Raw genomic sequence first — 24,768 nt, 5'->3', positions numbered from 1 at the left:
TTTATTAAAGACAGCATCTTTAAGGTAACTAGTTACAACATTATTACTACAGATAGATATATTTACAAATATAAGTTTGGACTGCAAGAGTTGTTTAGAGTCATAAATACAGGATTAATTCATTAATTTTATTTAAATATTTGTATACCAATTAGAAAAGCTTTATCCAACAGTCCACTTGTTACCTCACTATTTTTCCAAGCACAGTAAAATGTTAATTTTTTGATATATTAAATATCTAGATGTACATATATATATATTGATATCCATAAATGTAAGATAATTGGATTTATTATTAGTACTAAATGATGTTACTTTAAATTATGTTATTTGATTTTGACTGTCTTTGCAATATGTGTTTAAAACCTGTGATAAATTTATTTTTAACACTTTTACAAATCATTTTGAGTGGAAATTAAGATACCTTAGGTGTTTCCAATGAGAAGTCTCTTGAGCCCTGTGTGGTTGTTCTCTCCTTTTATCACAGCACTCATGAGGCAGATACAGGTAGATTTCTATGACTTAGAGGCCAGTTGGGTCTGAATCCTAAGTTTTAAGGCAGCCAGAGCTACCTACAGAGAGCCTTTCTCAATTAGCCAAAGAAGGAGGAGGAGGAGGAAGAGGAGGAGCAGGAGGGAAGAAAGAATTAGAGCAAGAAAGAAAAAGAAAGAAAGAAGGAAGGAAGGAAGAAGGCCTTCCATAGCGTTGAAAAGTATTGTGCTAGGTTTCTAAGCCATAGCGTGTTTATTCATCAAAACACTAGGATACCCAGCATGCTCTTTAAAATCTCACACTCATAACAAATCAGAGCCGGATCCTTCCAGCTAAAGTTATAAGCATTCTCATGATTTCCCAGCTCTATATCTGTCCCATCATTTAGCAGACGTAAGAAAAACTTTAAAAAGGCTTATGTCAATGTAGGGGTTCGATGTTTACTACTTCTATTATCCTTGGTTAGTGCAATAGTTTGAGCAGAACCCCCGGGCCCCAATCTACCCATCACAATGTTATTCTTGTAGGTTTCTAGGACCCTCTGGGTCCCTTCTATTTCCCCATCTCCTATATTTGGCTTACCTAGAGTTCCAGTGGGATGTCCTCACATCTATCCCAATATGCAGGTAAGTGAAGACTTTCATGGGACATGACTTTTGGGCTAGTGCCCACTTATAAGTGAGTATATACCATGTGAGTCTTTCTGCTTCTGGGTTAACTCAGTATGATCATTTCTAGTTCTAGGCATTTGTCCACCAATTTTGAATAGTCAGGACATTCTCCACAGTGATGTGGAGAGTGGGGACTGACTCTGACATGAACTCTGGTCCCACATATTTGACCACCTCCTCTGGGTGGGGAGGCCTGAGGGCACTTAAAGAAAGAATAAGCAGGCCTATGACCATATAGAGGGGTAGGAAGACTCCCTCGGTCATAGACCTAATGGAGGGAATAGGGTGAAAGTGGGAGGGAGGGAGGAATGGGAGAATACAAGTGAGGGGATAACAATTGAGTTATAATCTGAATAAGTTTAAAAAACACTGCTAAAAAAGGCTTATGGTTTTTTTTTTCCTTTCCACCTCAATACTATAGCAGTTGTTCCTTATAGTCCTAAATATTGTCCCTGGAGGTTTTTCCACTACTCAGACTGCTTTCTCAACCAATCTGAATATAGGATCATTCTCACAAAACTGGTAGGTGTTGTCATTTGTCTGAAAGACCTACCTTACTATTCCTTTAGGGAATCCTGAGACACACTACTTCCTTTTCCTTTCTTAGGTGAACCTGTCCACAGGGATTAAATAACATCCTGTAGCAGAACCTACACAGTGCTGTCCTCTCTACATTGATTACCTGAGCACAATCATTGGCATCCAAGATGAAAAGGCTATGGTAAAGGACTGGGAATAATTTTTCAGAAGAATATAGACCATTTCCTTATTATATTTTAATTTTGACTGCAATGCAAGTTTGAAGAAAGAAAATAATTGCTCTGGTTTTCTTTCTGTTGCTATGATAAAATATGGTGGTATTAAGCAACTTGGGTGGTATAGAGGGTTTGTTGTTGTTTTCTCAAATTTTTAGGTTCATCTCTATTAGGAAGTGAAAGGTTCGAGAGCCTGAAACAGTTGATCACTTCCAGAAAGCATCGATTTCAAGGATGCTGTTTGTTGGCTTGAATTCTTCTCTTTCTCCACTCTTCCACAGTTCATTACTCATGCCCAGGCAATGGTGCTCTCCGCTGCGGGCCTAGGCTTCACGTAATCATCAGTCAAGACAATAACCCAAAACATGTCTACAAGCTGACTAAATGCAGATGATATGTCATTCTAGGTTGGGTCAAAATGACAAAATTTTACCATTTGCATGCATATCTATCTTTAATGATAATATCAAACAAATTACAGTGAATACATAACCATGTGATTAGATGTACTATATACAAATATAATACAGTGCATTGTTTTTTAGTTTCTTGTTTAACTTTTTAACTTTTCACAAAGGTTCATTCACATATTAAAGTAGTGCAAATATTCATGGTTTATATAATATATATGTAATAAATATGCACATGCATAAGTTGAAATATTGCAGTCACAAATAACTGAAATGTTGTTAATGTCTTATCAGTTAAAATGGGGATAGATGAGTAAATAGAAGAAACACACAGGAATATAGGCTAATTTCATAAAACAGCTTCTCCTAGAGATGTTCACACAATTACTGCTAACACAAGTGTAAAATACCAACTGCATTTTGTCTTAATCAAGTACTTAAAATTTTTGGCAAAAATCTTTTCCTAAAATAAACCAAAAGCAATTATTAACTTTTATACTTGTAAATTGTTTCATATTTTCTCTCAGAATTTGCATTTTGGCAGTCAGAGATGGAACTTTGACTTATGTAGTTTTGAAACTCATCTTCCATAAGTGTGTGATATGCAATTTTTTATGTGTGCACTGGTAAATAGCTCAGGGTTTGAATAAACATTTGCTATTCATCATCTCAAGAAATAGGACCCTGGATTTATAAATGCATTTATAAAGTATTATTGCCAAAGCCACTGATAAGTAATAGAGGAAAAGTTTTTCTGGCTGTTATAGACAAGCATCATTATAGCGTGTTTCAATTTTCATGAGAATGTAAAAGGAAGGAAAATAAAATATAATTGATTATTATTTGTATTACTATTAATACTTATAATAACCGTACAGGAAGTCAAATTTCTTTCGGTAAATTAATAGTTCTATACAATTGATTTATAAAACAATAAAAATTCCAACTTTTAATCTTTCCCAAATTGCAACTAAACCTAAACTGCCCCATGAACAAATAACATATTCCTTCTAAAATTATGAAAGAAGTTAATCTTTTGCTGGAAAGATGGCTTAGTATGTAAAACACTTGCTAGCTAAGTATAAGACCTTGAGTTTTGTTCCTACGAGCTATTTGGAAATATTACCCAAGGCAGAGTGAACCTCTAAACTAAGCCCTAAGAAAAAGGAGTCAGGGAGTCTCAGTGGCCCAGCAGGTTCTAGGCTAAGGACAAGCTCCAGGTTTCTAAGGGAGACACCATACTCCCGATCACTATGTGCCCATGCACTGGTAAGTACATGCAAATGTGTTAATGCACACACATGTGTACATGATTATACATGAATGTGCATGTGTACACACACATACACACACCACAAAATTATTTTTAATATCTACTTATATAGATGATGAAAACATGTTCAAATAAAGATGGAGCCTGATGTCCATGTAAATGATCTAAATAAAGTACCTTTACCATCTTCAGTATTTTGAGGCACCTCACAATTATTCCTAAACTGGATCATATGTGCATCATGAAAAAGGGCATCCTCTGCTTTTCAATATTGTTCATGAAGATTCCTCTTTACACATGGAAAGCCCAAAGAATATATATTTTAGTTTACTTCAATATCCATAGATTTCTTCCCTTCAATTTCATAATTGTACTTTTGTGGTGTACTCCTTGCAACTAACAATCGTGCCTCCAGACATCACAGTACAGATCTTTTGCTTTTTTTTTTTTTTTTTTGATGTTCAACATGAAAATTAAGTATTTTTTCCATTTAGCCTCAGTTTTTCTTTTTTAAATTTTTTCATTTTTACATATACATTTATAGTATTGCACATATATAAACTAAGCTACCTACAGCAATAACAACCATGACACAATCAATGATTATATAAGTGTTAAATTCATAGTATTTTGACTATTTGTATTTGACAGCCTTGAAGAAAACATCTTTCCTATCTTGGCACATCGAAAATTCTGAATGTGAATCAGTATCTATCCTATCTCATCATTATCAACTTAAAACATCTATCTAGACCTAAAAACATCTAACCCCTAAGAAACTAAGCTTAATTATAAAACTAAACTATCTGGTCTTCAACCTATGTGAATTTTCAATTAGTAAGTTGTAGATAATATTACATTTCATATTTAGGATATGTTTGCATAATATGCAATATCATAACACATCTGATGTCTAATCTCTCTTAGAATCTTTTAACTTACTTAAAGTATTAAAGTGTCTTATGCAGCAGTTAATAGTCCTTTCTCAATGTTGTAGTTGTGATTTCATGTAAATAAGCTCTATAAAATGTCAATTTATATTATAATTTCTTAGAGTACAAGCAGATTATACAAATACATTTTGTGGTTTTTGCTACACTGATACTAAATAAACATAACAGTGTCATATCAATATGAATAAATAGAAATGATTCAGTAAGTTATTAAAGCTCTACATAGAAATACATTATTTAGAAAGATGCACAAATGCTTCTAACATGTGAACAAAAAACTTTACTAATGAGTGATTCAATTCATTAAACAGAAAATATTTTGACATCATCGATGCAGTCAGTTAAAATCTAATAACATGACATAAATAAGAGAATATATTAAAGCCCTGGGAAACTTGACTCATTATTTCTACTGCATAGCACATCACAGGTTTTGAAATTACAGATAATCAGCATTTAAAAACAAGTATAGCAAGTGGCAATAAGAGAGGAGTAATGCAAATATTTTAGCTCCAAATACATTATTTGTTAATTTTTTCTTGTTTTATTAAAAATAGATTCTTCTCTAATTTGTAGGGTATCCAGTCTCTACATCCTGCCCTTCCAAGCCGTGTTAGACATGATCTCTTTCTTATGGAATGGACCTCATGTTAAGTTACATACTAGTTGGCCCTTACCACATGTTCTGTACTGCCTTTGCCCCAGCGTATTTTACAAGCAGGACAGATTGCTGGTCACAGATTTTGTAGCCATGCTGGTATCCACATTTCTCTTTTGGTAGCCTACAGAATACCTTCCACACCAAAGAAACCAGAACATATAGTTGAAGGACCAATTCAAATACCAGATCGACCCCTTCATGTTCAATGTGGTGTGAAGATGTCCCCTGCAATGGGGCCCAGCTGCCAGTTCACAGAGAGCCATCCTCTGTGCTAATATCAGCTTCAGTAGTTGAGATCTCCATGGGACTCCCTTGGCCAACATGGCAACAAAATAAAACCCAGTCCTGCTACTGGGAGCCTTTCCTAGCTTTAAGAGATGGCCAGATTAGATTCTATATCCCCCATTACTAGAAGTTCTCTCTAGGACCACGCGCATAGATTACACTGCACTAGGTTTCCACACTATCCCCCCAAAGCCCTCTCCTCATACTCTCTCTGTCTATCCCATCCCCATCACTCTCTCATCCCTCCTGTTTCCATTCTCATATGCTCACAGTCCACCTGCAAAATCTGTTCCATCTCCCCTTCCCAGAGAGATCCGTGCTTCATCCCTATAGCCCTCCTCTTTACCCAACCTTTCTGGGTTATGGGTTGTAACATGAATATCATTTACTTAACTATTGGGAAGCCATGCCAAATTCTTCCATGTCAGAAATCCTGTGCTAAGGCTGCATGCTGTGACCTTCGAGTTCCTGACATTTGCTGGGGGAGGTCCTGTGTTCTAGGCTATCCTTGGACTATTTACCTTTGAAAGAAGTAGGGAAGTCCCTACTGGGAACCCCAGAGGATCAAGGAAGTTCATACAGGGAGCTACTCAGAGAAATAGGAAGTTCTTACAGGGAGATATTCAGGCCATTGTATTCTTGCATGTGGGCTAGGGAGAGTAGGATTAGAATTGATTCTGTTGACCTTGCTCTCTATATATATTCTTACTAGTCTGCATTAAAGAGACTCTTGATCAGAAATTTCCAGACTTGACTCAGTATTTCTTGCTTCTCTATACCCTACTTTCAATCCCCACTCCCTCTTTCAGGTGAACCCTGGTTTGATTTGTCCCACGGCTGGGACACATCACTTAGCAGCTAATATTCACTTTAAAGTGAATACATATGATATTTCTCATTCTGAGGCTTGGTTACTAGTTCAGGATGATTCTTTTCTCTAGCTCCATACATTTCATGACCTCATTTGTTTTAACAGCTAAATCATACTTCATTTTATAATTGTCCACTTTTTAAATCACGTCTACTTATTTACAGAGTCTACTTTAGCGTTCTGGTTAATTTTTTTACTTGATTTCTACTTTAAAAGTTACTATCTCCTGTGTTTAGTCTTCTCGAAGGTTGAAAACAAAAAGAAGACACATGTGGACTTCCCAGAAACCCTCGGCTTAGGTTTCATGGGCTGTATTGCTTATTCTAAAGTAAGTTAAGATATTTCTGCCTTACTCTGTGGAAAACATGTACATTTTGTAAGTGTTTTCTACAGAACGCATGTGTGGTGGTTCATTAAACTATAAAAAAATCTCCCAAGCATGTGTGATGCCCTGTAGGGTATCCATGATACACCACCCTGAGGGAGGGAAAGGTTATGTGGTTAAACGCCATTGCCTACCCTGGGCTTGCTGTGTGGCAGACATGAGGATAAATCATAGAGGCTTTGCCTGACAAATTTCCAGAGAGCTCTTGGATTGTCATTCATGATCTCTAGATATCCAGAAGAGCTATTGAGTCTTTGCTTGACAAAGTTCCAAAGATCCCTGGCTGATCACCACAGCCCCTAATTATTATGTGTGTTCCAGGTGTAATGTTGTCTAGAAATCTTCTTCTCTCCTAAAACTGTTTTTTTTTTTTTTTTCTCTTTATTTCTCAGCCCTAAGAAATTTCATACAGGGAAAAATTTTTCCCATAGAGAATGTTGAAAGAGGGCATCTGGCCAAAGGCTTGAGATAATGATAGAGGTTTTTTTGTTTGTTTGTTTTTGTTTTTGTTTTTGTTTTCTCTGACTGTGAGCACCCAAGCAGAAAATGCAGGAAAGAAAGATAAGACATTGACAAAAGAGTGCCTGGCTAGATACTGTTACCTGTAGAAAACTTTCTTTAGAATCTGCTTTTAGAGCAATAGAGGGTGGATTTGGATTGTCATGTTTTACAGATATTTTACAATAAAGGACACCTTGGTAGTTAGCCTAGGCTTGGATAGCACACCTGTTGGTTTGGAACTGGGAGTAAGTCAAGTTTTTTCTTTATTCAAAAAAATTTAGGACAAGTTACATTGCTATGACAATCTTGTAAACACAATGGCTTTAGCTTGGGGAAATTTATGATTAAACTTTCCTGAATGTTGTTTAAGAAATAATGATCAGGTCATCCTGACCATTGCTTGGAAATTGATTGATTTTTGCTGTACGCTCTATTGTAGGTTATACAGAATTTTTTGTATTTCCCTTTTAGACTGTTCTCTTACTTTGTTGATATTTGAATGCCATACTTATTTTAAAAGATGAGAAAAACCATGATGTAACCTGTAATAAAAAATTAAACTTCATTTTAATAAAATACTGAGGTTGACCTAAGGAAAATGAAAAACAAGTAACAGACATGAAAGAGTAAGCTAGAGTGAGGCAGACAGCAAGAGAGATAGACAGATGGGTAACAGCAGTCAAGAAGAGAGATAGAAACATGGGTAACAACAACAAGAAAAAAGAAAAAATGGGTAACAAGAATAAGGAAGAGAGGTAGAAAGGTGGGTAGCAACAACAAGCAAGGATTCAGACAGACAGCAAGCAAGACAGAGACAGACAGAGAGCCAGAAAATAAAGCTCTCCTAGACTTTAAGACCTTTCAGGTTGTGCCGTATATGCCTCAGTCTCCACGTATTTTTTCCCTCCATTTCTCAATTTCTCCTCAACAGCTAGTTCCTCTAGCTAGTTGTTCAACCAACAGTCGGTTTCCTTTAACTATCTGCTCAGTTCTTCCCACTGTGGATCCACCTCTCTTCTCTCCTCTTCACTTTTCCCAGAGACGGTCTTGGGGAGAGGCATTGCTCAATTGAGGAAATTAAAAATATCTTGTCTGGCTGTGCAAACCATGATGGAGTCATATCTGTTCATTTCTTTATAGTGGATGATGCAGGCAGAGCAGTGAGGCTGGTTTTGAACTTGAATCTGAAGATGATGTTGAACTGGCTCTGAAAAGTACACAGAACATATGGGGCACATATTGAGGTGTCCAAGTCGAGCAGAAGTAAGATGGCTTGGGCTGTGAATCAGCGGTCCACAAAGTGCTGATAGCAGCAATGGTGGTTTTGTGAGGCTTCGTAATCTCCCATTTAGATGCACAATACAGGAAATTGTTCAGTTATTCTCAGGGTTGGAAATTGTACCAAAGAGTACAATCGCATTACCTGTTGAGTCTGAGCACAAGATTACAGAGGAGGCCTACATTTAGTTTGCCTCACAGGATGTAGATGAGAAAGCTCTAGGGAAGAATATGGAGGGGTACAGGTATACTGAGTGTTCAGGAGCAGCCAGGAGGACGTCGCAGCCAGATACACTGGGATCATGAAACAGGCAGGCCTGGATAGGACGAAGTCTAGTGCCCACAGTGCAGGCTGTGAGGGCTATGAAGATTACAGTGGCCTCAGTGATGGCTATAGCTTCACCACTGACTAGGTGGCAGGGATCTCAACCACAGTCTCTCGGGACTGTGTAACCACAGATAGTTCACAGTTCAGAGACACTGTGTTCACATGAGAGGGCTGCCCTACAAAGCAATGCGGAATGACATTTACGATTTCTTCTCTCCTCTTAAGCCTGTGAGAGTTCAAAATGAGATTGGCCCTGATGGAAGGGACAAGAGAAGCTGATGCTGATTTTACCATCCAGAAGGAAGCACTATGTCAAAGGTCAGGGCCAACATGCAGCACAGGTACATAGAACTCTCCCTGAATTCAACAACAAGGGGTAGCATGAATTCAACACCAAGGGGCTTATAACAGCCAGGTGATGCAGGGCATGGGGTGTCAGCAGCCAGGGCCACTTACAGTGCCCTGGAGAGACAGTCAGTGTGTGGCAGCTATGAGGCTTCCTACAGTGCTCAGTTCAGCATGGGTGTGTCTGATTAATATTGCAGGAACATTTGAGTTTTTCTCGATCAAAGTTTTCACAGGAAGCCAATAAGCATCAAGAGTAGTTCATAACTCTAGAGGAAGTGGACAGTTGCAGTTTGCACCACAAGTTTCTGAAAACTGAATTTAAAAATTACTTCTTCTGTCTTTTTCATGCAAAGTTTTCTTCTAACATGTAATATTGAATAAACTAAAAAGTGATTTTTTATGCTTTTCTCAACTATCATTTCTTCAGAGTGAGGTTATCAGAGTTAAGAAAGCATGTTGAGTGGACCAACAGCACAGTGGACACACTGGGGACATGTACTGTTCTGGAGAACAGCAAGCTGCTAGATCCCTCATGCAAAGGCAATCAGTTCACATGCTCATGTTGGTTTATATTTCATTTACAATCCTTAAATAAAGGAATTGGAGAGGCTCTGACTTAAAGCAGTCTTTGAACTATGATTTTCTTTAGGGTGTATTTTATGAAGTGAAACTTGTTAATTTTTTTGTTAATTAATGTCGTTCTTAAAGACTTTTTCATAAAAGTAAATGTGATTTTTCATTTACTAACACTTGAAAACTAAGACCATATACAAGTAAATGTTACTGCTTTTTAGTTATAAATTCAAATAGTAAACTTCCTGAACATACTAACTATATTTATAAATAGATGGGCCAGTGAAAAGTTACAGTTTTGAAAAGATGCCTTCTACTAAGCCAGATTATCTGAGATCCATCCCTGGGATCCATATGGTGGAAGGAAAGAAACAGCTCCTACAAATTGTTTTCTTATGGCCACAAACACAGCATACCATGCATATGTCTGAACCCTCTCCCACACAAACTCACAGCCAAAAACAACAAATGTATATAAAAAGAAAAGGAAAAATATGGATAAGTACATTGAGTGCTCTATTGTCCCAGAAGATTACTTCATGTCTTTCATCTGACACCCATGTTTGCTTGCATTCTGAAATCGTTCCCTTTCTATTTAGACAATTGATTAAAATGAAATTCATTGGCCCATTTAAATTAATCTCCCTTGAACTCATGTTGCAATATATGGTGTCTTTTAAATAGGTCATCCCCTTGTATTCAAAAGAGAGTACAGATAAATTAAGCCTTGTTCTTTTAGACTCTATTGACCTGATTCTACTATAATGTATTTTTGTAAACACACATCTGTTGTTTATCATAAAAAGACTAAGAGTGCATTATAATTAGAAAGCTGTTGATAATTTATTTGCTTCTTAACCACCTGCTTCATATGGATCATATTATTTTGTGTTATAATATTTTTCTATTACAAAAAGACAATATAAAATAACCGAATATTATTCAGTGTTTTAAACGACATTCCAGTTTTACTTGGAAACTAATTTTCCATAACTTTTATTTTACAATGGCAGCTATCTAACAAATAATCACTACTGGTTTTTAAAGATTTGTTTTATTACCAGTATGCTAAATGATTTGGTCACTCCCAAACTTCACTTACTATTATCCCTTAAAATTACACAGTTTATCTCTTTTAAACAGTTTTTTATTTCAATTTATCTTCCATGAAAAGGTTATCTTGCCCATTTTACAGCAATGCACATGATCTTATAATTTTTAATGAATAGATACGATTGCTAACATAAACTATCCAAAGCAGGGCTGAAGAGATGTCTGACCTCTTGGGAGGAATTGTTGTTCTTGCAGAGGACCCATATTTGGTTACCAGGACTCAGAGGGATCCCCCATTTCTGGCCTTCATGGGTACCAAGTATGCATATGGTGTACATAAAACCACACACAACACTCATGCACAAAAAAAGAATAAAATAATTTTTTTTAAACTCTAAAAGTTAAAAATAACATTGATAGATTATCATTTAGGAGAGTGTTTTATTGAAGCAATATTTCCTACTGAAAATAGTTTATACTTAAATTTTAAATTGCAATAAATTATTGAACAGGTGGGTTGACCATGTGAAGAAAAAAAAAAAAAAAAACACACCAAATAGTCAAAGAATAAAAATACGGGAAATGCCTTGCTTCAAAGAGACTTTAAACTTTTATATCATTTATGTATTGCTTTTAAACACTGCTGAAATATATATGGAGTTAACCTGGCTCTGTTAAAATTCTAACTGAAAAACAATATTTGCACTGTTTGCTAGATATTGCTTTTCTGACAATAAATTATGTATTTCTCTACTGAGATTTGATGAAATCCTTGAGTTTCATATAGAAATAGCCATAACAGGGTCTTCTAGGTACAAATATTCTAGGAATTAGAGTCTGAAATTCTAGAATGAAGAAAAGAATAAACTTTGAGGTTTAAAGGAGAAGCATAATAGGTGGTATATATATATATATATGTGTGTATACACACACACACACACACACACACACACACACACACACACATATATATATATATATATACACACATACACACACAGGAGGAAAATAGTGCTTCATATAGAATTGAAGTCTAAATACCTTAAAGTTAGAACCAAGTGTGTACTCCTAACCTCAGAATTTAGGAAGTAGAGGCAGGAGTATCAACGTTATTCTCCACAACAGAGCAGTTAGAGGCTGGGGGGCTATAAGACAAGCAGATAACATATTATTGACCTCCTACTATGTGATAACACTATAGTGTGTATTTTGGACTGTAACAAAGACAAAGGTGTATTTCTTCATCTGATTATATACATCCTCAAGTAGACATCCGTAAAATCTCTCAACACTGGGTCACAAAACAACTAATTTAGCTATAGTCTCATCTTATATTTTTATTATTATCTCATAGAATCCTGTTTTTTCCTAATGAATGACTAAAGGGAGACAGATCCAGCTGGGAAGGAATGAGGAGGAGTAAGAAAAGAGGAAACTCTAATCAGAATGTATTATGTGAAAATCTATTTTCAATAAAAGAAGAAATTGAATAAATAATTTGAACTGCTATGCAACAACAGAATAATTATGATCAGTTCTTAAAGCGATAACTTTTAAAAATAAGTGTTAAAAAATGTGATCCAGTCCTCATTGGAATACTAAAAGCAAGATTAGTTTGTGGTCAGGCTTTTATAACTTTTTCAGAGGAAGACCACTTTATTTTGATTTTTAATGATTTATTGAAATGAATATATATTCAGAAGCAATGGTAACAGAAATAACTTGTAGAACTTTACCCAATTTTCCTTAATTGTAAATGTAATGTCAAAATGTACAAATAGAACAGTCACCCATCAGGAAAAAAATTAATCCAGTAATGATTTTGTTATTTCCGTATTTTAGTAAACTATTTTTATTTCTACAAAATTATACAAAAGTATACTCAGCCCACTGCATCCAAAATGCTAAACAGATCCATCACACCAGGATCCTGAAACTTCCTCTTGTATGAGTGTGGAGGGTATAATGTGTTTGTATTTAATAGTGTGGCACGTGCGTGTGTCCCTGTGCTGCACATGCATGCACTATTGAATATGAAGATGAAAGGTTGGTTTCCGTAGTCCCTGGTGATTTTTCTTTATAGTGCTCCACTTTTGTTTTCCTAAGCACAATTTTGTAGTCAAGTTTTCCACTTGACCTTACTTCTTCAAATTTACTAAACTAGCTAATCCGGCCTGTAAATGAGTTTCAAGGATCTACCCCCCAGCCATCCTAAAACTCCCCAAAGTGGGGTTAAAGGCCAGCTACGAGCCTTTTTATGTGGGATCTGCAGAACCAACCTCAAGTCCTTGCAGTTACATAGCACGCACTTTACCAATAGAGCCGTCTTGTCTTGGTAGCACTGGCTTCCTCTCTGAGAGCTTCATTCTCATTCTCTGCCACTTTCACCATTTCCTCAAAGCTAGGAAGCCTCCAATCATTTTGCTTCTAAAATTTAGTTGTACAAAACACTTGAATGATTACCAAGCAAGCCTTGTACGTTGTACTTTTTGCACATAGTCCTTTTTTTACAGTTATTCCCATTTGCCTGATATTAATAATTTGTTTGTTTGTTTTACTGTTAATTACACTTCTTTAGGAGACTCATGCCATCTTTTTCTCCACAGTTCATATTTGTACTGACATCAGAGCTGTGTCCATTATTACTCACTGTTTCCCAAAATAAAATTTGTTCTACATAAGGTAAACATTAATTAATTATTTATGTCTAATCAATTACATTTTCCACACTATTTGATTCCATTATTGTGAAAGAAACAGCAGTGGTTACACACAAGAGTATACATATTTTACCTGAAAACTTTGAAATACAGGTTCCCATGCCTGCAAATGGAAAGTCAAATTAGTATTGCTCACATACCAAAAATCCCACAGCCTCTTCCCAGTCAGTACTTTGCCCACCAGAATGGCAAGAGCACAAGAGACCCCAGTGTGTTCCTCTGGTCTATGGCTTTGAGAGACACAGTATTACTGACTCGCTTATCTTAGATGAGGAATTAGAAAGCAAGGCATTGAATTAGCAACTGGTGTCAGGAGCCGACATTCGCCATTGCAAGATGGCGCCGGTTTCCGGGTTCTTCTTGAACTCAGCAGTGGTAAACAACTCTTATGCGCATGCGTGAAGCCCGCCAAAAGCCATGCTAATGAAGCTTTGAGACGCGAACCAATCGAATCTACACATGCCTCCCTTTGTTCTATATAAGCGGCGCCAGTTCTGTGTTCTGGGTCTTCCATTCTTAGCTGTCAGCTGCGCAGCCAGGCATCATGATGTATCCCCAATAAAGCGTGCTTCAGAAGGATCCTGTTGTGGCGTCTTCCTTGCTGGCGAGGCGGGTGCGACAAACTGGAAAGTGGATTTTTATCTTTTTCATTTTCTTATTTTTAAATTTTATTAATTTATTCAGATTACAACTCATTTGTTATCCCATCACTTGTATCCTCCCATTACTCCCTCCCTCCCGCCCTCACCCTATTCCCCTCCCCTAGGTCTATGACCGAGGGGGACCTACTCCCCCACTATATAGTCATAGGCTATCAAGTCTCATCTTGGTAGCCTGCTTATTCTTTCTTTGAGTGCCACCAGGCCTCCCCACCAAAGGGAGGTTGTCAAATGTGGGGCACCAGAGTTCATGTCAAAGTCAGTCCCCACTCTCCACATAACTGTGGAGAATGTCCTATCCATTGGCTAAATCAGAGTAGGAGTTCAATTTTTACTACATGTATTGTCCTTGGTTAGTGCAGTAGTTTGAGCAGATGCCCCCGAGCGCTGATCCACCCATCATGATGTTCTTTTGTAGGGTTTTAGGACCCTCTGTGTCCTTCTATTTCCCCATCTCCTCTATTTCTCTTATGTATCTTTTTTTTTATTCTTCTCTCATACAATACATCCTGACTATAGTCTTTTCTCCCTCCTTTCCCCCTATCTTTCTTCTCACCTCTTGTCTCCCCACGTTGACACCTCCTCCATTCCCCATCCGAAAAGTGAAGGCCTCCCAGGGATATTATTGAAACATGGCATGCCAAATTGCAATAAGTCAAGGCACAACTCTCCTTTCAAATCTAAACAAGGCAACTGACTAAGAGGAGAAGATCCATAAGTAGAAAATATCATCAATCTTGTTTGGTTCTACCCTAGGTCTCCAGGCCATCCAGCTTCTAGTTCCTAACCATCCATCAGGTAGTGTCAGGCATGGGCTCCCTCTCCCTCCCAGTGCTTTGACCTCAAGTTAGACCAGTCATTGTGTGGCCACTTGCAGAAATTCTGAGCCACCATAGCCCCAGGACATCTTGCAGGCAGGCAGGTGTGGGATGAAGGTTTCGTGGCAGGGTTGATGTGCCAGTCCCATCACTAGAAGCCTTGCCTAGTTACAGAAGATGGATGGTTCAAGACTCCATATCCTCTATCACTACCAGTCTTCTCTAGGTTCACTAGGAAGTTTCAACTGCATTAGCTTCCCACATCACACCAACAATTCCCATCTATTCCAGTTGTTTCTCCCCATAACATCTCCCTTCATTCCTCCATGCCCTACCTGGTCTCTCAGTCCCATCCTCATCAGCCTGCAACCCCCATCCCATGTACAAAATGAATTCAATTTCTCTTTCTGAGAAGGTATATTTCTCCACCTTAGCCCTCCTTGTTACTTAGCCACTTTGGATGTGTGGATTGTAGTATGATTCTTTTAATTAACAGCTAATATAAATTTACAAGTGACTATACATCACATTTATTTTTCTGTGTCTGGCTTACCTCACTTAGGATGATCTTTTCTAGCTTCATCCATTTGCCTGCAAATTTTATGAGGTCAGTTTTACTAACAGCCATTGTGTAAATGTACCACATTTTCCTTTATTACTCCTTCAATTGAGGGACATCTAGGTTGTCTTAAGTTCCTGCTTATTATGAACAAAGCTTCTATGAACATAATCAAGCAAGTGTACTCATGGTAGGATGGAGTTTCTTTTGGGTATTTGCCCAAGTGTAATATAGCTGGAATTTGAGGTAGATTGATTCTGTTTTCAGAGAAGACATCATACTGATTTCAACAGTAGATGTATGAATTTGCACTCCCACCAGCAATGGAGGAGTGTTCACCTTGCTCCACGTCCTCACCAGAATGAGCTGTCACTTAGGTTATTGATCTTAGCCATTCTGACAAGTGTAAGATGGAGTCTCAAAATAGTTTTAATTTGCAGTTTTCTGGTAGCTAAGGATGTTGAACATTTCAGACTCCTCCAATGAGAATTCTCTGTCTAAATCTGTAACCCATTTCAATTGTATTGTTTGGTTTGTTGATGTCTAATTCCTTGATTCTTTGTATGTTTTAGATATTAGTTCTCTATCAGGGGTGGAGTTGGTGAAAACCTATTCCCATATTGTAGACTGCTGTTTTGTTTGTTTGTTTTGACAGTGTCCTTTGCCTTAAAAAAGCTTTTCAGTTTCATGATGGTCCATTTATTGATTGCCAATCTTTTCTTGTTTGTTTTAATATATATTATATATTATGCCATATATATATGTGTGTATATATATATATATATATAATGCCATAAATATTACTATAAGCCTCTAATTACAAATTCTCTCATTCTGATTGTATTAAACCCCTTCCCAGATCTAGCCAATGGTCAGAATATTCTCCACAGTTGAGTGGAGAGTGTGATACGATTTCTCATGTACTCTGGTGCCTCACATTTGACCATGTCCCCTAGAGGGGGAGACCTGGTGGCACTCAGAGGAAGGACAGCAAGTAGCCAAGAAGAAACTTGATACCCTATGAGAATATACAGGGGGACGTAATCCCCCTCAGGAACAGTCATAGGGGAGGGGAATAATAGGAAAATGGGGGGGGGGGGATGGGAGGACACAAGGGATGGGATAAACATTGAGATGTAACAAGAATAAATTAATAAAAAAAAAAAGAGAATCAATATCTATCATATCTCATCTGTCAACTTAAAACATCTATCTAGACCTAAAAACATCTCAACCCCAAACATCTAAGGTTAATTGTAAAGCTAAACTATCTGGTCTTCAACCCCATCAGAGAGTCAAGATGTAATGAAATTTAATTACTTGAGTGAACTGGAAATGCAAGTTATCAGCTTTCAAAATGAGAAAAAAAAAAAAACAAAAAAACAAACAAACAAACAAACAAACAAAAAAACCACACAGCTTGCTGCCTGAACAGTTCCCCAAAACTGTCTATAAAATTAGAGCACCTTCTTCAGCCTTCTGGCTCAATATATCTGATAGATATATTTGTGTGGCAGAAGCTATTGAGGACCTGCTTATCCTGTCTTGGCACAGTTTGGCTGTCAACTCTGCCTGTATCTAAGCTTGCCCCTTTTTAGGAAGAATCTGTCTGTGTCAGAAATAAGGATGATTTTCCCAGTGGATGGTTTGCCATATTTGAAGCCATCTTGAGATTGATACCCTACTTCCCTTAAGAGGGGTTGGATGGGGTCTTTGGTTGTTTTTTGGGATATGGAAGTTGATTTTCATTGGGAATTGGTTGTAAGTTATTATTGATCATATTCAGAGAGAAAATGAGATTGGACTCAGGGATTTCTCTCTTTATCTTTCTCTCCTACTTATGGCAATCTTTACTGTGTTACTTATGGGATATCTTTCCAACTTCTGATATCTAATTCAAGTTCTTTATTCCAGCTGTCTTTCACTTCCTCAGCTATGGTTACCCCAATATTTTTATATTGTATGTGACTATTCTGAAAAATATTGTTTTCATGACTTCTTTCTCAGGTCATTTGTCATTTGTATATAGGAGGGCTAATGATTTTGTTAATGCCGTATCCAGCCACATCATTGTAGGTATTCTAATAATAGATTTAATGACTTAATTTATTTATTAGGGGTTGTAGGTTTATTTAAGTTATTGATTTGATCTTGATATAAGTTTGTTTAGAGATACATATGGAGACTATCATCCAAATTTCTTTTAGATTTTCCAATGCGGTGGGTTACAGCTTTTTAAATTATGACCTATTAATTCATTGGATTTCCTCAGTGTAAGTTGTTATGGCCCCTTTTAATTTCTGTCTTAGTTAATTTGGGTATTTTTACCATGTCTTTTTTAAATAATAGTTTATCTATCTTGCTGTTTTTCTCAAAAATCAACTATTTCATTGATTCTTTATAATGTTCTTTTTGTTTCTATTTTATTGATTATTTCATGTTGTCTATTCCTCTTGAGTATTCTTGCTTAATTTTACTCTAGAGATTTTAGCTGTGCCCTTAAGTTTCTGGCATGAATTTTGTCCATTTTTTTTAAGTGTAGGAACTTAGTACTACGAATTTTCCTTTTAGGAACACTTTTATTGTTTTCCACAAGTTGTGTATGCTGTACAATGACTTCCATTGTATTCCAGAAAGTCATTAATTTCTGTTGCTATTATATCTTCACCCAGGAGTCATTAACCAGAGGATTGTTCAGTTTCCATGAGTTTTTAAGCTCTCTGTTGTTTTTCTTGTTGTTGAAATTCAGATTTAATATGTGGGGTTCTGATATAGTGCAGCGGTTATTTCAATACTCTTGTATCTATGGAAACTTGTTTTGTGACTGAATATGTGATCAATTTTGGCGAAATCACAGTGATGTGTAGAGAAGAAAATATATTCTTTTGTGTTTGGGTGAAAATTTCTGTAGATAAGTTAGGTCCTTTTGCTGTATAACTTCTGTTAGCGCTATTGTTTCTCTGTTTAGTTTTTGTCCAGATAACTTGTCCCTTTGTGAAACTGAGGTGTTGAAGTCTCCCATTATCCATGTGTGTGGGACAATGTTTTGTTTAAGCTTTTGTAATGATTCTTTTACAAACATGGCTACCCTTCTGCTTGAATCATTGATCTTAAGAAAGGACACATTGGGCTGGAGAAGTGGCTCTGTGGTTAAGGGTACCGCCTACTCTTCCAGAGATTCTGAGTTCAATTCCCAGCAAACACATGGTGGCTCACAACCATCTATAATGTGGTCTGATGCCCTCTTTTACAGATAAAGCAGTCATATACAATAAATTAATTAAAAATCAAAAGAGACATCATGTAGGTACAATTTTCATTTGATGACTCTGAGGAGTCCTTCCCTATCATCTACATTTTAGATACTGAATGGCTATACTGGCCTGTGTCTTAGGTCCATTAGCTTGGAAAATATTTTCCCAACCCGTACCCTAAGATAATAACTATCTATGATGTTGAGGTATATTTCTTGTAAGTAGCAAAATGGTGCGTCCTTTTTTTACATCCATGTTGTTAATCTGTGTCTTCTTATTGGGGAATTGAGTCCATTGACACTTAGAGATATCATTGACCAATGATTGCTATTTCCTGTTACTTTGTAGCTGTTGCTGTTTGTGGTGGTGATAGTGGTGGTGGTGGTGGTGGTAGTGGTGTGTGTGAGTGTGTGTGCACGCGCACACATGCGTATGTGTGTGTCTGCTTCCCTTCTTTTGGTTTACTATCATAGGATTATTTATTTCCTATTTTCATGGGCATAGTTAACCTCCTTGGGTTGTAGTTTTCCTTCTAGTATCTAATACAGAGATCGATGATTGGATTTCTGGGTAGAGGCTGCTTAAATTTGACTTTTTTCATGAAATTTCTTGTTTCTTTTATCTATGGTGATTGAAATTTTTGCTATGTACAGTAGTCTTGACTGGCACCTTTTTCCTCTATTACAGTCTTCAGAACATCTGTCTAGGCCCTTCTGGATTTAGGAGTCTCCATTGAGAAGCCAGGTGTAATTCTAATGGGCCTGCTTTATATGTTACTTGGCCATTTACTCTTGGTGCTTTTCATATTGTTTGTGCTGTATGTTTACACTTTTGATTATTATGTAGCAAGCAGGCTTTTTTTCCTGGTCCAATCTATTTCTTGTTATATATGCTTCTTATTTCTTTATAGGCATGTGCTTCTTTAGCTTTAGGAAATTTTTTCTTTTATTATTTTGCTGAACACTTCCTCCTCCTCCTCCACCTCCTCATCCTCTTATTCTTCTTATTATTGCATTTTTTATTATTCTTATTTTTGGTTTTTTCCTGGATGTTTTCCATTAGGAGTATTTTAGATTAAATATTTTCATTGACTGGTGTATCTATTTTTGCAATCAACTTTGAACCCCTGAAATTCTGTGTCCTGTTTCTTTTGTTCTGTTGGTGATGCTGTCATCTGTAATTCCAGTTCAAATTCCTAGATTTCCATATTCAGAATTCCACCAGTTTGTATTTTCTTTATTGTTTCTATTTCTAATTTTACATCTGGAATATTATTACTCATTTCCTTCAACTTTTTTTTTTTCTTTAAAGGATTTACTTGTTTTCTCAAAAAATTGTTTGTCATTTTCTTGATTTCTTTATGGGACTTTTTTACTTCTTCTTTAAGACCTCTATCACCTTCAGAAAGTTGGTTTCAAGATCTTTTTCTTGTGCATCAGTTGCATTGGAATATTCTGGACATGCTATAGTAGGACATCTGGGCTTTGGTGGTGACACATATCCTTGGATGTTGTTGATTATGTTCTGAAGCTCACATTTAGTCATCTGGGTTTATGCTAATTATACGTATAGGTGTGGATTTCTGCCTTTGTCTTTTTTTTTGAATGGGTATTGTGTTTCTTGGTATTTGTTTACTTTCTGGTCTTCTGGATGATGTTGGTTGTGGTTGAGCAAGCAGTTTCCACCCAAGTTGGAGACTGGAGTTTTGGTGACTTGCATGAGCTCTGCTCCAGCAGGCAGGGACTGACCCATTGGTGACTGGGATATGGAAACAAGGAAAGAAGGAAGATGTAGGCGTATGGTAAGAGGCATGCTTTGTCTTTGGGAAGGTGGTTTCCATGCCAGAGGAATCTGAGAGAATTGAAAAATGAATTTTATGTTCTAATTTTTAAATAGTGATGATGATATCAGATCCCTAATAGATTAACTTATTGTAGTCTTGAAATAATTTTGTGATAGCCAAACAAGTATACAAACTTTAAACACATTTGTGTTTACTGCTTACTGTAAATATACACTGTCCTGGTTAGCTTTAGCTATCAGCTTTTAACAGCATAGCAGCAACTAAGTAGAGAGTCTTTTTGTTTTTTTTTAAATTTATTCTTGTTACATCTCAATGGTTATCCCATCCCTTGTATCCTCCAAATCCTCCCTCCCTCCCATTTTCCCATTATTCCCCTCCCCTATGACTGTTTCTGAGGGGGATTACCTCCCTCTATATGTGCTCATAGGGTATCAATTCTCTTCTTGGTAACCTGCTGTCCTTTCTCTGAGTGCCACCAGGTCTCCCCGTCCAGGGGACATGGTCAAATGTGAGGCACCAGAGTACGTGAGAAAGTCATATCCCACTCTACACTCAACTGTGGAGAATGTTCTGACCATTGGCTAGATCTGGGTAGGGGTTTAAAGTTTACCGCCTGTATTGTCCTTGGCTGGTGCCTTAGTTTGAGCGGGACCCCTTGGCCCAAATCTGCCTATCATAATGTTCTACTTGTAGGTTTCTAGGACCCTCTGGATCCTTCTACTTTGTATTCTCCCATGCTTCTCTCATTTAGAGTCCCAATAGGATGTTCTCCCCTCTGTCCCAGTTTCCTGGTAAGTGAAGGCTTTCGTCTATGTGTAAAAAAATGCAACTTGACCCATATTTGTCACCTTGCACAAAACTCAAATCCAAGTGGATTAAAGACCTCAACATAAAACCAGAGACATTAAGTCACTTAGAAGAAAAGGTGGGGAAGAGCCTGGAACATATTGGCACAGGAGACAACTTCCTGAACAGAACACCAACGGCCTACGCCTTAATGTCAACCATTAATACATGGGACCTCATGAGGCTGAGAATCTTCTGTAAGGCAGGAGACACTGTCAGGAGAACAAAGCAACAGCCTACAGACTGGGAAAAGATCTTCACCAACCCTACATCTGACAAAGGTCTAAAATCCAAAATATATAAGTAGAGATCTTGATTGAACATTTTTCCAGGTCAGATTATACTGGGGATATATTTATGGAGATTGCTTCATTGCTAATTGATATGGGCCCATCCCTCTCTGTGGTTGAATCATTTTTTGAGTAGATGGTCCTTAGATTTATAAAAAAGTATGAATGTGCTCAAACAGCTAGAAATGTGTATTCCCTTGGCTGTGAATGAATTTCTCAGTCAGAGTTAATGGTGTGTGGGATGACAAGCAGACCTCTCTCCAACACACTGCCTTCAAGCCTCACCTTGAATTTCAACAGGGATGGGCTGTAGCCAGTGAAATAAAGTAAATTTTTTTCTCCCCACTGGGTTACCTTTGACCAGAGGACTTTTAATCACAGCAACAGAAAAGAAACTAGAACAGCTAGAACAGAAATTATTACTGAACCATTTAGGTGCTCTGAGGGACTTGATCTTGTGGCATATTTGTCTCAGATAATTTGTGTGGAAGGACTGTTAAAGTATTAGAATTTAGGGCTTGGGAAGCTGTGGAGCACTGAAGGCAGAGCCTAATGCTCCATTCTCTTGGGATCTTAGATAATAAAAACCTATGAGAGAAATGTAGACAATGGTGTTTTCATTTGTGAGGTTCCAAAGGGGAAAATGACTCTATTGGAACTGAGCTATGGGCCATTCCTATAACATTTCATCTAAAAATCTGTGTGTGTTGTTCAGCCAAGGCAGTAGAATCAGCTGTGATTAATGGGCTCAGCACCACTGCAGTGAAGTCTGTATTTTACTGGGATAATAGGAAAACAATTATTTAGGTTCAGCACACAGGAACCTTGGTCTATAGGTGCCAAGTCTATGTCTTGAGGCTGTAACTAAATGTGCCCATGCATACAAAATGTCCACATGGTATTTATTATGAAGGCACAAAAGGGTCGTGTCATGAGAGCAGCTAAGTTATATAGATACTGCAGAGTCTCCTCACAGAGACCCTGAAAGGCCACTATTGAAGATGCATCAGGATTGTGGGATAGATGTTTGCCAAAGAGGGCTAAAAATGTAGAGAAGAAATTAATTAGAGAAGTGAGACTAGTCTTGCCTGTTGGATCAAAGCAACAGCCTGTTTTGTTTGGAGGTTCCCATGAGACCCTTATGGCCAACAGTTCGATGAGGTGTGACTCAATCCTGATGCTAGAAGTTTCTTTGATGACAAAAGATTTGAAGTTGTTTAGTGATTTCATTTATATTGTCTTCACATATGTATATATTTTAGGAAGCTTCTACTATATTTAGATTTCATACTACACTTCAAAAACCTTTAGCTGTCTCTCAAATATTCCCACTTATTCCCCCTCATTCCTTCCCCTCTCAACTTGACCACTTATATAAATGCCCCTCCCCACCAAACCCTAATCATATAGGAAGTTCTATCTCCCAACCTCTTTAGTTCTATAGATTGTTTCTTGGTTATCATTGACTTAACAGCTAATAAACACAATAAATAAATGCAAACAGAACTTGTTTCTCAGAGTTGAGTTACCTCACTCAATATGTTTTCATCTTTCTTTGTTTCTTTTTATTCCCCTAGTCTTATCCATTTACCTGGTACTTTCATGAGTTTTTTTCTTTTAATTTGTTATTATTGTTGGTTGGTTGGTTGGTTGGTTGAGTGGATTCTGTTTATTTGTATTTTGTTTGTCTGTTTGTTTTATTTTTGCTAAGTAAATATTGTGCAAATGTACCATGTTTTCTTTATACATTCATCTGTTGAGAGACATCTAGATTGTTTCTAATGCCTGGATGTTATTAATATAGCAGCACTGAGCATGGTTTATCAAGTGTTTCTGTGTAAGATGAAGTAATCTTTGGGTAATTGCCATAAGAGATATAGCTGGATCCTGAGGTAGATTGATTTCCATCTTCCAGAGGAACTGCCACATTGATTTCAATAGTGGTTGTACAAGTTTGCACATCTACCAGGAAAGGATGGCTGTTCTCTTTGCTCTATCTCCCTGCCACCGTGAATTGTCACTTATTTTTATTAATCTTAGCCATTTTGACCAGTGTAAGTTTTTATTTACATTTCCTGATGACTAAAGATATTGAATATTTCTTTAAGGATGTTTCTCTCTATTTTAGTTGAAACTAGATTCTTCTCTCATACAATATGCCCCAACCATAATATTTCTCCCTTAATTCCTTCTAGTTTTCCTCTCCCCGAGGACCACTCACCTTTGTTTCCTTTCAGCAAGGAGCAGGGGTCCAAGAGAGAAGAATAGAATGTAACAATACAGTAAGACAAGATAAAAGCCCTCATATTGAGGCTGGACAAGTCAACCTAGTAAAAAGAAAAGCATCTAAGAGCAGGTCCAATAGCCAGAAACATACCTACTCAAACTATGCCTCATATTTGACCACATCCCCTGAATGGGGAGACTTGGTGGTACTTGGAGGAAGGATAGCAGGCTACCAAGAAGAGACTTGATACCCTATGAGCATATAAAGGGGGAGGAAGTCCCCCTCAGTCACAGTCATAGGGGAGGGGAGGAAGGGGAAAATGGGAGGGAGGGAGGAATGGGAGGATACAAGGGAGGGGATAACCATTGAGATGTAATATGAATAAATTAATAAAAAAATTTTTTAATTAAAAAAAAGAATTCCTAAAAACCAACAAACTAAAAGCAATAACATATACACAAAGGAATTCAGCCATTTGAATTTCTCATATTGAGAATTATCTGTTTAAATCCGTACTCCATTTTTACTTGATATCTAGTTTTTTGAGTTCTTTATATATTAGGGTATTAGCCTTCTGCAGGATGTGTAGTTGGTAAAAAAGTCTTTGGCTGAAAAAGGCAAAAATAAATTTCAATTTAATAAAAGTAAGATTGTGATCCTGTTTCTAGAAAGCAAATCTACAAACACACACACACACACACACACTCATACACACACAAACAAATATCACAATTCTGAAAGCTCAAAAATGCCA

General features: G+C 37.1%; 1 pseudogene; it reads left to right on the top strand.

The window, feature by feature from the left end:
- The first annotated feature begins 6,835 nt into the window (after nucleotides 1–6,835).
- LOC127198900 (heterogeneous nuclear ribonucleoprotein F-like) lies at nucleotides 6,836–9,400 on the top strand (annotated as a pseudogene).
- Nucleotides 9,401–24,768: the final 15,368 nt, after the last annotated feature.

The sequence above is a fragment of the Acomys russatus genome, chromosome 15 (genome assembly GCF_903995435.1).
Source record: "Acomys russatus chromosome 15, mAcoRus1.1, whole genome shotgun sequence".
Classification (NCBI taxonomy): domain Eukaryota; kingdom Metazoa; phylum Chordata; class Mammalia; order Rodentia; family Muridae; genus Acomys; species Acomys russatus.
This window is presented reverse-complemented; position numbering and strand designations above follow the sequence as displayed.